The 14916-nt window shown below is 46.6% G+C and overlaps 1 protein-coding gene across 3 annotated transcripts in view; it reads left to right on the top strand.

The window, feature by feature from the left end:
* The first annotated feature begins 13650 nt into the window (after nucleotides 1-13650).
* Nucleotides 13651-14916, top strand: part of PIK3C2B (phosphatidylinositol-4-phosphate 3-kinase catalytic subunit type 2 beta) — a 75450-nt gene continuing 74184 nt past the window's right edge. For all 3 annotated transcript variants that reach the window (XR_010336497.1, XM_012459391.3, XM_012459389.3), the window contains exon 1: nucleotides 13651-13739. The gene's annotated coding sequence lies outside the window, so the exon portion shown is untranslated. The remainder of the gene's footprint in view (nucleotides 13740-14916) is intronic.

Genomic DNA, 14916 nt, shown 5'->3' with positions numbered 1-14916 from the left:
AAGTTAATGGTAGTAAATTACAGAAAAATGGGCAACCAAGGTAATATTCAAAATTCAGACACAGGGTTACAACTTCCTTCCCTCCTTCCTTCCTTCCTTCTTTCCTTTCTTCCTTCCTTCCTTCTTTTTTTCCTTTCAATCTTTGCAGCTGTGCTAAGGAGCGGCCTCTTTTTATTATACTTCTGCCTTCTATTTATCACTTCCCTGATAAGACCTCTTAATTTTAATTATAATTATTCTACTGAGCCAAATTACAGCATCTCTCCCATTAATGAAAAATACATTTCCATTCATCAGATGATGTAGCTGTTAGATAAGCATTCCTTAGCACAAAAGAAGAAAAGACACTTTGATTCATGCACAGAGGAGCTAATACTATAAGAAAATACAAGTGATTGTTGAAAGGTCTGAATTAAAATTGTGGGAAAAGGAGTTTAGACCTTTAATTTGACTCTGGATTCAATTTCTGCCTTTCCTCCTTTTGCAAGCAAGTTGCAGTTTTCTTTTCTTTGAGAAGGAGTCTCATTCTGTCACCCAGCCTGCGTGATCTGGCAACCTCTGCCTCCCAGGTTCAAGCAATTCTCCTGCCTCAGACTCCCATGTAGCTGGGATTACAGGTGCCTGCCACCAGGCCCGGCTAATATTTTCGAATTGTTTTTTAGTACAGACAGGGTTTCACCATGTTGGCCAGGCTGGTCTTGAACTCCTGACCTCAGATAATCTGCCCACCTTGGCCTACTAAAGTGCTGGGATTACAGGAGAGAGCCACCACACCCAGCCTCAAGTTGCAGTTTTCAAGACAGACTCAGAAGATGAATCTTCCCAAAGCAGTGTGTGCCAGGGGGAGCAACATAGAGTATTAAGAATACAAATCTCCAGCAGCCTAATTTTTCCTAAAATCAATTTCTTTTTTTTTTTCCTTTTTCTTTTTCTTTTTTTTTTTTTTTTTTGAGACAGTTTGGCTCTTGTTGCCCAAGCTGGAGTGCAATGGCACGTCTCGGCTCATTGCAACCTCCACCTTCCGGCTTCAAGGGATTCTTCTGCCTCAGCCTCCTGAGTAGCTGGGATTATAGGCACGCGCCACTATGCCCAGCTAATTTTTTGTATTTTTAGTAGGAACAAGGTTTCACCATGTTAGCTAGGCTGGTCTCAAACCCCTGACCTCAGGTGATCCGCCCGCCTCAGCCTCCCAAAGCACTGGGATTACAGGCGTGAGCCACTGCACCCGGCCACCTAAAATCAATTTCATCAACCCTGACACATGGGGTGTGGAATACAAGATTATGAAATTTCAAATACTGATAAGGGAATTCATTCTAGTTTCTGGGAACTAGTGGCTTCTGAACACAATGAACAACAAAATAGCTCAGCCTCAGTTGGGGAAATTTTTCTTTCCTACAATTGTCTGATTGTTTTAGAACAAAGACCAACAAATTGTATGATCCTGAGCAGACCTGGATTTCCACATTTATAAAATAAGGGAAATTGATTAGATGGCCTCTAAGATAACTTGTAAATCTAAAGTTTTACCATTCTGTTACTTTTTCCGTTGTGAATAAGATTAGAAGGAACAGACTCAAAATGTGCCAGAATGGAGTGATTTAATTCAACAAACATTTTCCGATCATCTATTACGGCTTAGGCTCTGTGCTAGCCCTAGAGTCTGAGATGAGTAGGGCATGGGTCCCGCTAACAGTCTAGGAAAGAAGACACATACACCAACAAACAATTTCAACATAACGTGAAGTGGCAGCAGATGAGGATGGACAAAAAGGCAGGCTTTATAAAATGAGGGTGGCTGAGTCCCTGAGTTTTCAGCAGGGAAACTTCATAATCAGCATTCAGTCTAAACAAGTAGCGATCAGAGGTGTACTGAAGAAATTGTAATGAGAAAAACACAGACATTTATTTATTTAGACATTTTTTCAGCACCCACTGTGCAGATAAGGAAAAACTGCTAGCACTGTTTCTATGAATGAGATGTGGAAATAAATTCTATTACAAAAGTTTTAAGGAAGGGAAAAGGTGTCTACCCAGGCCTCCTTAAAAGGGCAAGAATAGATAAAGGGGTCAAGTTTTTTCCTACCCGAAGGCTTTGTTACGTGGCATTCCTGTTCCTACAAGATAACAAAACCAGCTGTTTAAATTAACTGAATGGGATTAATCAATCAAAATTTGCTTACTGGTTACCCACTGCTTCCACAACAGTGACCTAGGCACAGTAGGGAGGAAAACAGAAAATCTGGAAGGAATGCAGGGACTGCAAGGTGTATTTAGAGGATGGAGAATAACTTAATCTGGATGGAGCAGAGGGAGATAGAGAGGGGTAAGGTCACATTCGAGACCACACTTCCACCAGGCTAAAGCAAACAATTTTATCCTACAGGCAACGGTGAGCTATTGAACGATTGGCTTGTTAACATTGCAAAGTCCACTCAAGATAGTATGAAATGAATCTGTTTGCTTCATTTAGTTGCATCAAAAACACCACAAGTGCCATCTTGTACTTTAGCATAAAATCTTCCTGGAGTGCTTCTTGAAACTTCCTTATGCAGACTGTTGAACTTAATTTTCCCACTAGAGGGCAAGCTAAACTCACAGATTCTGTATATTTGATGATTCTACTAGTTCTTTAATTTCTCCCACTATCTTTTTAAGTGTGTGCGTGTGTGTGTATATACACTTGAGATTACACAGCAAATTTCAAGTACACCATATATTATTAATAACTATAGTCACTGTACTGTATGTTGGTTCCCAAACTTTATTCATCTTATAACTGAAACTTTGTGCTCTTTGATCAAGATCTATTCGTTTCCCTCACCTCCCAGCCCTTGGTAACCATTCTCCTGTTTCTGTGAGTTCAACTTTTTTGGATTCCACATAGAAGTGAAATCATATAGTATTTGTCTTTCTGTTTCTAGCTTATTTCACTTAGCATAAAGTCCTCCAGATCCGTCCATGTTGTTGCAAATGGCAGGATTTCCTTATGTATCCCATTTTCTTTCTTTCTTTTTCTTTCTTTTTTTTTTTTTTTGAGATGGAGTTTCACTCTTATTGCCCCGGCTGAAGTGCAGTGGCATGGTCTCAGCTCAACTGCAACCTCTGCTTCCTGGTTTCAAGCAATTTTCTTGCCTCAGTCTCCCAAAGTAGCTCGGACTACAGGAGCCTGCCACCACCACACCCGGCTTTTTTTTTTTTTTTTCCCGGAGAAGAGGTTTCACCATGTTGGCCAGACTAGTCTCGAACTCCTGACTTCAGCCAATCCGCCCACCTCGGCCTCCCAAAGTGCTGGGATTACAGACATGACCCCACCAAGACCAGCCTAATTATTGTTTTTGTTTTTGTTTTTGTTTTTTCAGGTTTTTTTCTTTTTTTTTTAAAGACAGGGTTTCACCATGTTGGTCAGGCTGGTCTTGAACTTCTGACCTCAGGTGATCCACCTGCCTTGGCCTCCAAAGTGCTTGGATTACAGGCGTGAGCCACCACGCCCGGCCTAATTTTTGTATTTTTAATGGAGACATGGCTTCACCATTTTGGCTAGGCTGATCTCAAAATCCTGACCTTAGGTGATCTGCCCGCCTCAGCCTCCCAAAGTACTGGAATGACAGGTGCGAGCCACTGCACCTGGCCCCCATTTTCTTTATCCAGTCACCTGTTGCCAGATACTTCTGTTGAATCCACATCTTGTCTATTGTGAATAATGCTGCAATGAACATGGCGGCGCCGATCTCTCTTTAACATACTGATTTCATTTCCTTTGGATATATTCCCAGAAGTGGGATTGCTGGTTTGTATAGTAGTTCTATTTTTAATATTTTAAAGGAATCTCCATACTGTTTTCCATATGGCTGTACCAGTTTACATTCCCACCAACGGTGTACAAGCATCCCTTTTCTCCACACCCTCGCCATCACTTGTAATCTTTTGACTTTTTGAGAATAGCTACACTACCAAGTGTAAGGTGATCTCTCCTTATGGTTTTGACTTACACTTCCTGATGATTAATGATGTTGAGCACCTTTTCATATACCTGTGAGTCATTTTTTTTTTTTTTTTTTGAGATGGAGTTTCACTCTTGTTGCCCAGACCAGAGTGCAATGGTGCGATCTCGGCTCACTGCAACCTCCGTCTCCCGGGTATAAGGGACTCTCCTGCCTCAGCCTCCCAAGTAGCTAGAATTACAGGCATGTGTCACCACGCCTGGCTAATTTAGCATTTTTAGTAGAGACGGGGTTTCTCCATGTTGGTCAGACTGGTCTTGAACTTCTGACCTCGGGTGATCTGTCCACCTCAGCCTCCCAAAGTGCTCGGATTACAGGTGTGAGCCACTGTGCCCGGCCACCTGTGGGTCATTTGTATGTCTTCTTTGGGAAAATGTTGATTCAGGTCCTTTGCTCATTTAAAAAAATTCTGGTTATTTGCTTTTGTTTTGCTTTACTATTGAATTGTATAAGTTCCTTATATATTTTATATATTAACCCCGATCAGATATATGGTTTGCAAATTTTTTCTCTCATTCTGTATGTTGCCTTTTCATTTTGTTGAGCCCTACCATAATAATTTTTAAAGGGATTTATTTTTACCCTCCTTCTCATCAGACTTACTGCCTTTGAAAAAAATCATCATCAGTCTATATCACAGAGGGGTAAAGTTGTAGACCCTTCCTTCCCAGAGTTCCGCAAACCAATACCAAGTTGTAGCAACCTACTCAGGGGCCCAGTCTTCTATTGTCACGGTATAGTGCATGGAGTCTTTGGAACTTAGACCATCACAAGGTACTAGGAAGATGCATAGTACAGGTTGTTTTTTGTTTGTCTCTTTTGAGACAGGGTTGCAATCATAGCTTACTATGGCCTCAATTTCCTGGCTCAAGTGATCCTCTCATGTCAGCTTCCAGAGTAGCTGGGACTACAGGCATGTACCACCATGCCTAGTGATTTTTTTTTTTTAATGTTTTTGTAGAGATGGGGTCTTGGTATGTTGCCCAGGCTACTCTTGAACTCCCTTAGCTCAAGGGATCCTCCCGCCTCAGCCTCACAAAGTGTTGGAATTATGGGCATGAGCCACCATGCCTGCTTGAGCCCAAGAATCTTACACAGCATCAAGAGCTCAAATACTGAGGCTGGGCACCCAGGGTCATGCCTGTAATCCCAGCACTTTGGGAGGATGAGGCGGGTGTATTACAAGGTCAGGAGTTCAAGACCAACCTAGCTAAGATGGTGAAACACCGTCTCCACTAAAAATACAAAAATTAGCCAGGCGTGGTGGCAGGCGCCTGTAATCCCAGCTACTCGGAAGGCTGAGACAGATAATTGCTTGAACCCGGGAGGCAGAGTTTGCAGTGAGCCGAGATTGTGCCACTGCACTCCAGCCTGGGTGACAGAACAAGACTCTGTCTCAAAGAATAATAATAGTAATAAGAGCTCGGATACTGGAATAAATACTCCCTGAACAACACAGCCCTCAAATGTCATGGATCATTGAAAAGGTGTAGGGAAGAAATTGGACTGATTTCGAAGCCAGTAAGAGTCGAAGGAATGAAGCAGTCAGTCTATCCATAAACTTTTTACTGAGCACCCACCCCATCTCTAATATCCATTCACTTTTCAAAGATATTTGGATATTTTTGAAGAAAGCCTATTGAAAGATTTCAAAATAAAATTGTTATAAACACTGCCTTTCAAAATATTGGCTTGGGCTGGAGGCAGTGGCTCATGCCTATAATGCCAGCACTTTGGGAGGCTGAGGCAGGTGGATCACCTGAGGTTAGGAGTTCAAGACTAGCCTGACCAACATGGAGAAACCTTGTCTCTTATAAAAATACAAAATTAGCCAGGCATGGTGGCACATGCCTGTAATCGCAGCTACTGGGGAGGCTGAGGCAGGAGAATCGCTTGAACCTGGGAGGAGGAGGTCACAGTGAGCCAAGATAGCGCCATTGCACTCCAGCCTGGGCAGAAGAGCAAAACTTCATCTCAAAAAAAAAAAAAAATTAGCTTAGAGTTGTTTTACAGATTAGTCCTAGCCTAGAGCAGAGCTATGAGAAAATATAGCCAGATAAACATTCTATCATCATCTCCTACCATTAATTTCAGCCATTTGTTCCCTGACCAGTAACCTACTTATTAGCACTGAATTTTATTTTTTATTTTTTAATAAGACAGGATCTTACTCTGTCGCCCAGGCTGGCATGCAGTTGCATGATCATAGCTCACTGCAGCCTCGACCTCCTGGACTCAGGTGATCTTCCCACCTCAGCCTCCTGGGTAGCTGGTACTACAGGTACACACTACCAGGCCCAGCTAATTTTTTGTGTTTTTGTAGAGATGAGGTTTTGCCATATTGCCCAGGCTGGTCTTGAACCCCTAGGCTCAAGCAATCCACCAGCCTGGGCCTCCCATAGCACCAGGATTACAGGCATGAGCCATCACGCCCGGTCACCACTGCAATCTTAGACTCTCAAGCTTTTCATTTTCTGGCTCAGTTGCTCTGTCTTCCTGTAAACTAGATCCAGGTCTTCATCCATTCACTTATTGACCAAGAATTCATTGAGCACCAGCTTTGAATCAGGCAATGAATTAGGCCTGGAAATTCAAAGGTAAAACAATGGAGATCCCTTGTCTTTAAGGAGCTTACAGTCTGTTGCCCTCCTCTTCTGTCCCCTCCCCAATTCAGAAAAAAGTAGACAAGCAGTTATAACACCCATGATCAGTGTTACAACTCAAGTAGCTATTGGGTGTGTCTAGACACTCTTAGGAGGCACTCTAGGGTCACTTTGCAGAGAATTCGTTGTAGGACGTCTTAGTTTGTTATTGCTGCTGTAACAAATGACCACAAATTTAGTGGATTAATGCAACACAAATTTATTATGCTATAGTTCTGCAGATCAAAAGCCCAACATGGGGTTCACGGGGCTAAAATCAAGGTTCTGCAGGGTCATGTTCCTTCCTGGAGGCTCTCAGGCAGAATCTGTCCTTTGACTTTTCCAGGTTCTAGAGGTCGTTCATACCCTTTGGCTCAGGACCTCCATGCTCTGACTTTCAAGCTAGCAATGTTGCATTTTTCTGACTTTTTTTTTTTTTTTTGAGATGGAGTCTTGCTCTGTCACCAGGCTGGACTGCAGTGCAGTGGTGTGATCTCGGCTCACTGCAACCTCCGCCTCCCAGGTTCAAGCAATTGTCCTGCCTCAGCCTCCTGAGTAGCTGGGACTACAGGCATAAGCCACCATGCCCAGCTAATTTCTGTAGTTTTAGTAGACACAGGGTTTCACCATGTTGGCCAGCATAGTCTTGATCTCCTGACCTCATGATCTGCCCGCCTCGGCCTCCCAAAGTGCTGGGATTACAGACATGAGCCACCATGCCCAGCCTTTCCGACCATTCTCCCATCATCACATCTCTCTCTGACTTCAACTAGGAAAGGTTCCCAGCTTTCCAGGACTGATGTGATTAGATTGGGCCCACCTGGATAATACAGGCTAATCTTCCACTCCCAAGGGTCTTAACTTAATCACATCCACAAAATCCTTTTGCCACGTAAAATAATGCAGCCATAGGTTCCAGGGATTAGGAAGTAGACATTTCCTCCTTTGGGAGACCATTACTCAGCTTACCATGTAGAGAGACAACGCATAAAGGGAAGGGGATAGAGGTGGGGATTGGAGGTAGGAGGCCCTTTCCAGGCAGTGGGAAACCATATGGAAAGGCCCTTAGGTAAGAATATTGTATATTCTAGGAACTGCAGGGAGTTTAGCAAGGCCCAAGTACGAAGTTTACACTGGAATGCGGGAGGCTGTTCATTCAAGACACATTTATTGAATACCGTGTGGTAGGTGCCTTTAGGAGATGCAGGAATGCACAAGACAAAGTCCTTGTTCTCTGAAGCTAGAGTAAAAAGCAAGGGCTGTGAGAGAATTCCGAGTTTCCTTAGGAGATTCGACTTTAGGAGTTACACAAAGTCACCCATTAATTCATCTGCCAAAAATTTTTTGAGCACAAGTGCCAGGCATTGTTCTAGGCTCTGAGAACACAGATGTTTCAAAACCAAAGCAAAAATCCCATAACCTACCACTCAGTCGATTTTAAGCAGGGGAAGCAGATGTTTGCTTTGGAAACATCACCCTGGCTGGGTTGCTTGAGAAAAGATTGGAAGCGGAATAAGACTAGAGGTAGGCCCAGTCCCTTTCCTCCCCCTTCTTCAAGATTCACAGCCTTGGGCAGGTCACAGTGGCTCATGCCTGTAATCCCAGCACTTTCCGAGGCTGAGGTGGGGTTGGTGGGGGTCGGGGGTGGGGGGGATCATCTAAGGTCAGGAGTTCAAGACCAGCCTCGCCAAGATAGTTAAACCACATCTCTACTAAAAATACAAACATTAGCCAGGCTTGGTGGCACTCACCTGTAATCCCAGCTACTCAGCAGCTGAGGCAGGAGAATCACTTGAACCTGGGAGGCAGAGGTTGCAGTGAGCTAAGATTGTACCACTGCACTCCAGCCTGAGTGACAAGAGCAAGACTCTGTCTCAAAAAAAAAAGATTCTCCTTTGCTCAGCTTCACTTCCCTCCTTGGGCACCTCCTCTTTTATCAGGAGCCCTGTTTATCCTTCATGCCTCCACTGTACCTATCTTGGAAACCTGACCTCATGTTCTACACCTGGGCTCTAAGCACTGCAGGACAAAATGATGAAAACATTCAGATGTTTTTATTCACAGCCACAACATATTAGAGTATCCAATGCCACCTGTATTCTCAATTCTACTGACAATTCTCTCTCTCTCTCCCCCCTCCCTCTGGAGCTACCACTCTCATTCCTTTCTATTTTAACTTTAACCACTTTCTTTAAGTCTTTAGTCCTTTTTTTTTTTTTTTTCCGAGACAGAGTCTTGCTTTGTTGCCCAGGCTGGAGTGCAGTGGTGCAATCTTGGCTCACTGCAACTTCTGCCTCCCAGGTTCAAGCAATTCTCCTGTCTCAGCCTCCTGAGTAGCTGGGATTACAGGCATACGCCACCATGGCTGGCTAATTTTTTGTATTTTTAGTAGAGACGGGGTTTCATCATGTTGGGCAGGCTGGTTTCGAGCTCCCAATCTCAGGTGATCCATCCGCCTCGGCCTCCCAAAGTGCTGGGATTATAGGCATGAGCCACTGTGCCCAGCTAGGCCTTTAACCTCATCTTGACCCTTCCTCTCTCAACAGATTGCTTAGAGACTATCAGGCAGCAACCAGTCCTCTCAACATCTAGTCTCAAGTTCTAGTCTCTTTACCAGTCTACAAATGCATCTGCTTTTGTATAGCCTTCCTCTCAAAGATATCAGAGGCAGCTCCACCCCACATGCCTGGGTCCCATCTCCCTCCTATTCATGAATTTGCTCTCTTTGGTCTTACTCTGCAGCATATGAACATGTTTAAGCCTTTCTCATCCTAAAAAGAAAAAACAAAAATCTCCCCTTTTATCCTGCATTCCCCTCTACCCACTGCCTTATATTTCTTCTTGTCTTAAATTGCCAAGCTTCTAGAAAAAGCGTGTCTCTTTTATTCTAGATCTAGTCTCATCCATTCACTTACTGACCAAGAATTTATTATTTATTTACTTATTTATTTATTTTCTTTTCTGAGATGGAGTTTCGCTTTTGTTACCCAGGCTGGAGTGCAATGGCGCGATCTCGGCTCACCGCAGCTTCTGCCTCCTGGGTTCAGACAATTCTCCTGCCTCAGCCTCCCGAGTAGCTGGGATTACAGGCACGCGCCACCATGCCCAGCTAATTTTTGTATTTTTAGTAGAGACAGGGTTTCACCATGTTGACCAGGATGGTCTCGATCTCTTAACCTCGTGATCCACCCGCCTCAGCCTCCTAAAGTGCTGGGATTACAGGCGTGAGCCACCGCGCCCGGCCCCTGACCAAGAATTTATTGAGCACCAGCTTTTAAGCAGGCAATGAATTAGGCCTAGAACCCGCTGGAGGCTGGTTTAACTATGATCACTCTCACTCCATGAGCACCAGTGACTTTCTTGCCCCTCCAAAGGGATTTTCCAGCCCTGTCCTCCTGGAGGTTCCTGTTGCACTTGTTACCCAGTCAATCTTTTTTTTTTTTTTTTTTTTTGAGACTGAGTCTCGCTCTGGCTCCCAGGCTTGAGTGCAGTGGTGTGATCTCGGCTCACTGCAACCTCTGCTTCCTGGGTTCAAGGGATTCTCCTGCCTCAGCCTTCCCAGTAGCTGGGACTACACGTGCGTGCCACCACGCCCAGCTAGTTTTTTGTATTTTTAGTAAAGACAGGGTTTCACTATGTTGGTCAGGCTAGTCTCAATCTCTTGACCTTGTGATAAGCCCGCCTCGGCCTCCCAAAGTGCTGGGATTACAGGCAAGAGCCATCACACCTGGCCTATCCAGTCATTCTCTTCTGAGACTCTCCCACCCTAGTTTCTGACAGTCTGTGGCCTCCAGTTTTTCTCTTACCTCTCTGGTTGTTTCTTCTTTCCTCCTTCCGCCCATCTGGATGACGTCATACAGACTTATAACTTCACTGACCACCTATAACCTGCAGAATCCAAAGCTGCTATCACTTGTCCACATCCCAATTTGAGTTTAATTTAGTAGGTTTGCTGTCTACTAGACACCCTCAGCTAGACATTCCACAAGCACCTCAAACTCAGCATGTTCAAAATTAAACTTGGGATCCCTCCCCTAACATCTGGGCCCTGTCTTACTAGTTGTCCCTAACTTAGGTAATGGTACCGCCTACCAACAATTCCTAAGGCTTCAAATGGGGAGTAATTCTAGAGCCCTCTCTTTCCCTAATTCCCTACAGTTTACATATTATCAAATATTATTGATTTCTCTTCATAAGTATCTCTTGTATCTACCCAGTTTTTTTCTTCCCCACTGCCACAGCTCTGGTACAGTTTTGAGATTTCCAGATTTCCCACCTGGAATGTAGCCACGGCTTCTCTGTTGAGCTCCCAGGCTGCACTCCTGACCTGTGTTATTAGGTCCTGGCAGAAAGCAAATGGCACATTGCACTTGAGGAGTATTTGAGGAGAGGTTAAAAAATGAGAGAATTTATAAAAGGTCGAGGGGCATAGGAAAACCACAAGAAATAGTGTACTATCGGGGCCAGTAGCAAATCAATGTTTCTATCCTCTAGGCCTGAGAAGTCAAAGGAGGGGAGTGATTATCTGAATCAAGAAAGAGGGAGGGGAGAGAGAATCACCTGTGGAAGCTGTGATCTTTAGTTGAGGGTGGCAGCCAGTGCACTGTGACTCCAAAGGGAGGGATTCTGAAGAATAAATGTCCAGTTTTCCCTGACCTCCCTCCCTATTCAATCTCCAGCCATGGCTCCCTTTGGTCAAATCCTTCTAGGAAACCAGAGGGCCAGGAAGATTTGGAGAGGCGTAGGGAAGACATGCAGTGCATCCTCCAAATTCTTCTCTATAATAGGCCAGGAAGTTTTTTAATGGTCACACTACTTCCCAGCTCCATTTGTGCACAGCAGGTTCTCGGTCACCTGCAAAACCTAAACTTTTTGGCATGCTCCAGTTTCTCTCTCACTTTTTTTTTTTTTTTTTTTTGAGACCAAGTCTTGCTCTGTAGCCCAGGCTGGAGTGCAGTAGCAATGATCCTGACTCACCACAACCTCCACCTCCCAGGTTCCAGCAATTCTCCTACCTCAGCCTCCAGAGTAGCTGGGATTACAGGCACGCGCCACTGCACCTGGCTAATTTTTTGTATTTTTAGTAGAGACGGGGTTTTACCATGTTGGCCAGGCTAGTCTTGAACTCCCGACCTCTGGTAATCCGCCTGCCTTGGCCTTCCAAGGTGTTAGGATTATAGGCGTGAGCGACTGCACCCTGGCTTCTCTTTACCCAATTTTTTCCTTACCAAAATGTATGATAAAGCCTGTGATTTGATCCTCCACTCAGCTACCCAGGCTTACTTCCTGGGAGTTCTCACCTTCAGACTCTTCACTCCAGCAGCATGGAACCACCAGTGGCCCCTGCCTGTATCACTCTGTTCTCTCAGGCTTCTGAGCTTGACTTGATGACAGACATAGAGTGAGCTGTCATAAATATTTGTACGGTGAACAAGTAGCGAATGCATTCATGGACACGTCTTTTAACCCCTGTGGTTCCTGAAATCAGGAATAACATCATATACATTATGACACATGTGCAGAGCTGGCTGCCTTCAGTTAATTATCAAGATGTTTCACTTACGTTCTCTCCTTTGATCATTATGAAAGCCCTGCATGATAGGTGAGGATGCTATTGTTTATGTTCAGAGGGTGAAGTGGACTACTCAAAGACACACAGCACTGGGTACAGAAGGGACTGTAGGAGCAGAAAGGGGCGGTGATCCCTTTCCTCCCCATCATAAGAGTCACAGCCAATACTGCTATAACAAAAGGCAAGTTAACAAGAAAAAAGCCTAACGAATGTATTTAATCATAGTTTTACTTGAAAGGCTGAGAACCAGGTGTTAATCTTCATAGCCTGTAGAGAAAGAAAGAAGAAATGAGGGCAGTGGAGGAAAAAACGATTCACATTTTTAGGAAAAGGTACTTTGAGATCAGGGATAGTTGGTACAATGCAAACCAAATGCAAACGAGGAGCTGGCCAACTCATGGTTTCTTTTGGGTGGAGCCTTTAGGAAAATTCTTCCAGAGACCAATGCTCGAAGTAAGATATTTAGAGTAGAAATTTTAAATATAACATATTGTATGAAGGTTTTTTTCCCCCTACCCTAGTTGGGTTGGAGGATCCTCTGTCTCCCCTCCTCACTTAGGTTGACTGCTATTTTCTGGGTCACAGCTCGGAAGATCCACCTGGACGAATACGAAAACGAGACTCCCCTTCCAGAAAGGAAGGAAGAAGGCAGACGAATGAGACTGAGCGTGTAAAGGCCAGAGACAGCCTCTCTCTATCCCCACCTCACCCTCAAGGTAGGGCCTCCTCGGAACATCGCTACCGTAATTATGGGGGAAATTCCTGAAACGTATAACTGGACCTCAGCACCGTCATTTCTAGCAGAACGATTACGCTTTCCTCTGCCCCAAAGCCAAGGGGTGCCAGCAGGGGAAAGTAAAGACCATCCGCAAAAACCCTCACCCGAGTGGGGAGTAGAAATCCTGGCTCTTGGGTTGCAGATCTCAACTTGACGCCAGCGCGTTTCTCTTCCCCCACGCAATGGCAAGTGGGGAGGGAGTCGGAGGGGAGAGGAGGAGAGAAGGGGGAAGGGGAGGGGAGAGGCCGAGGGCGGCCCGGGTTCCAGCAGCCGCCCCGCCCTCCGGCTCGCGGCGGATTCGGCGCTGCGGCTGGAGCCGGCGGCCGGGCGGCTGCCTGTCCAGGCTGGGTCTGGCCGAGCCTCGCGTCGCCGTGCAGTGCGCCGGGTGTCCGGGAGATGGCTTCCCCTCTCTCGCCCGCTGCTCCCGCTATTGTCTCACCCGGGGTGGCCTGACTCTGCGAGCTCGCGCACGCTCTCGGCGGAGAGCACCCCTCCCCGCCCCCCAAGCAGGTCCTTGCACCCTTTGCTACCTCTCCCTCTCCCCCTTGGACCCCAGAGTCGGCGCGGAGCCTGGAGAGGGGAGCGGCCCGGGAGCGGGCGGTGTGCGGCCGGCCAGCTCCCCTCGCGCTGGTGCAAGAGGCGCTTGGAGCCGCAGAGCGAGCCCGGGAGGCGCGGAGCGAGCAGCCCACGTCGCCGGGCACAAGACACGTCGGGTGTTGCAGCAGAGCCCGCAGCTAGCTCAGGTAGGACACGCACCCAGCCGGTTGCACCGGCCCCAGGGTCTGCAAAGTGCCCCCAGAGTGGAGGCAGCGGAGGTCAGGAGGCTCTCCCTCCAACATGGCAAGAGCGGAGGTGCAACAATGGAAGCAGCCGAGGGTTCCAGGCGGCGGGCTGAGCGGCGGACGCCGTGGAAGCCTGAGCTCCTGCCGGCCGCGCAGAGCAGGTTGCCCCTCACCCCACCCCACTGCACTCCAGCAGCTTCAGGGCCTCTGGGGCTCCAGGCACCCGCGTCCCCACCCCCTTCTCGCTAAACACACTTCCTGGCTCCCAGCTGCTGGGCGATCTGAACCAGCCAATGCCTTTAGGGTTCATTTATTTAAGATGAGAAATAAAAAAAGCAAAACCTGTCCTGTGATGGGGTAGTGCCTTCCGTGGATTGGGGGAGAAGTCGGCATCTAGCCTGGGGAATGTGTACATTTCTTAGCCGGGCGGAGGGTAGAACTGCCTTCTCCCTTATAAGGACACTGCAGCAAAAGGAGATTGAAAGCTTGAAAGAGGGAGAGGGACCCTCAGGCCTGAGTTCGCGGGTGCTCGGAGAAGGCGCTGCCCTCCTGGCCTATACTTGTCTCTCATTTTCAGCTCCCGACAGCGGTGACTTTGATGTTGGAGGGAGCAATCGCAGCAGGAAGCACAAGCAAGGCTGCCAGGCTGGTGTGGGGTGGAGTAGGGTGGGGAGCCCAGGGGCTTGGCAGGCTCCTGGGTTGTGGGAAGAGGTTACCAAATGTATGAGGTTAGTGCACACACCCTAGTTGGCCGATGTTGAAGAGTGTGTGTGTGTGTGAGATCTGCCTTTGCTCTTGCTCCTTCAGGCCTGCCTTCTCTCCATCTCCACCCTCTTCTGGGGTCTTTGTAGCTTCCCTGCCCCAGTCCTTCCCGTCATGCCTGGGATGGAATCGCTATACTGTCTCTGGCAGCCCTCTTGGGCTGTTTTTTCTCAACTCTGTTAGAGAGTTTTGTACCCTGGGCTGGCTGGTCCCAGCATGGCACCAGATTCTTTAGCAGGCAGCTACCCGGGGTCCAAGAAGTGGGCCAATGCTGCCCCTCCTCCTCACTCTAAACTACCTATTTGGGATATGGCCAGGCAGATGTAAGCAATTTGCACTAAATTCCAACCCTGAGTCAGTGCTGAATGAAAACTTA

Source organism: Aotus nancymaae, unplaced genomic scaffold (genome assembly GCF_030222135.1).
Source record: "Aotus nancymaae isolate 86718 unplaced genomic scaffold, 86718_ANA_hifiasm-v0.15.2.pri h1tg000039l, whole genome shotgun sequence".
Taxonomy (NCBI): Eukaryota; Metazoa; Chordata; class Mammalia; order Primates; family Aotidae; genus Aotus; species Aotus nancymaae.
Note: the sequence above shows the minus strand (reverse complement) of the source record. Positions and strands in the feature narration are given on the sequence as shown.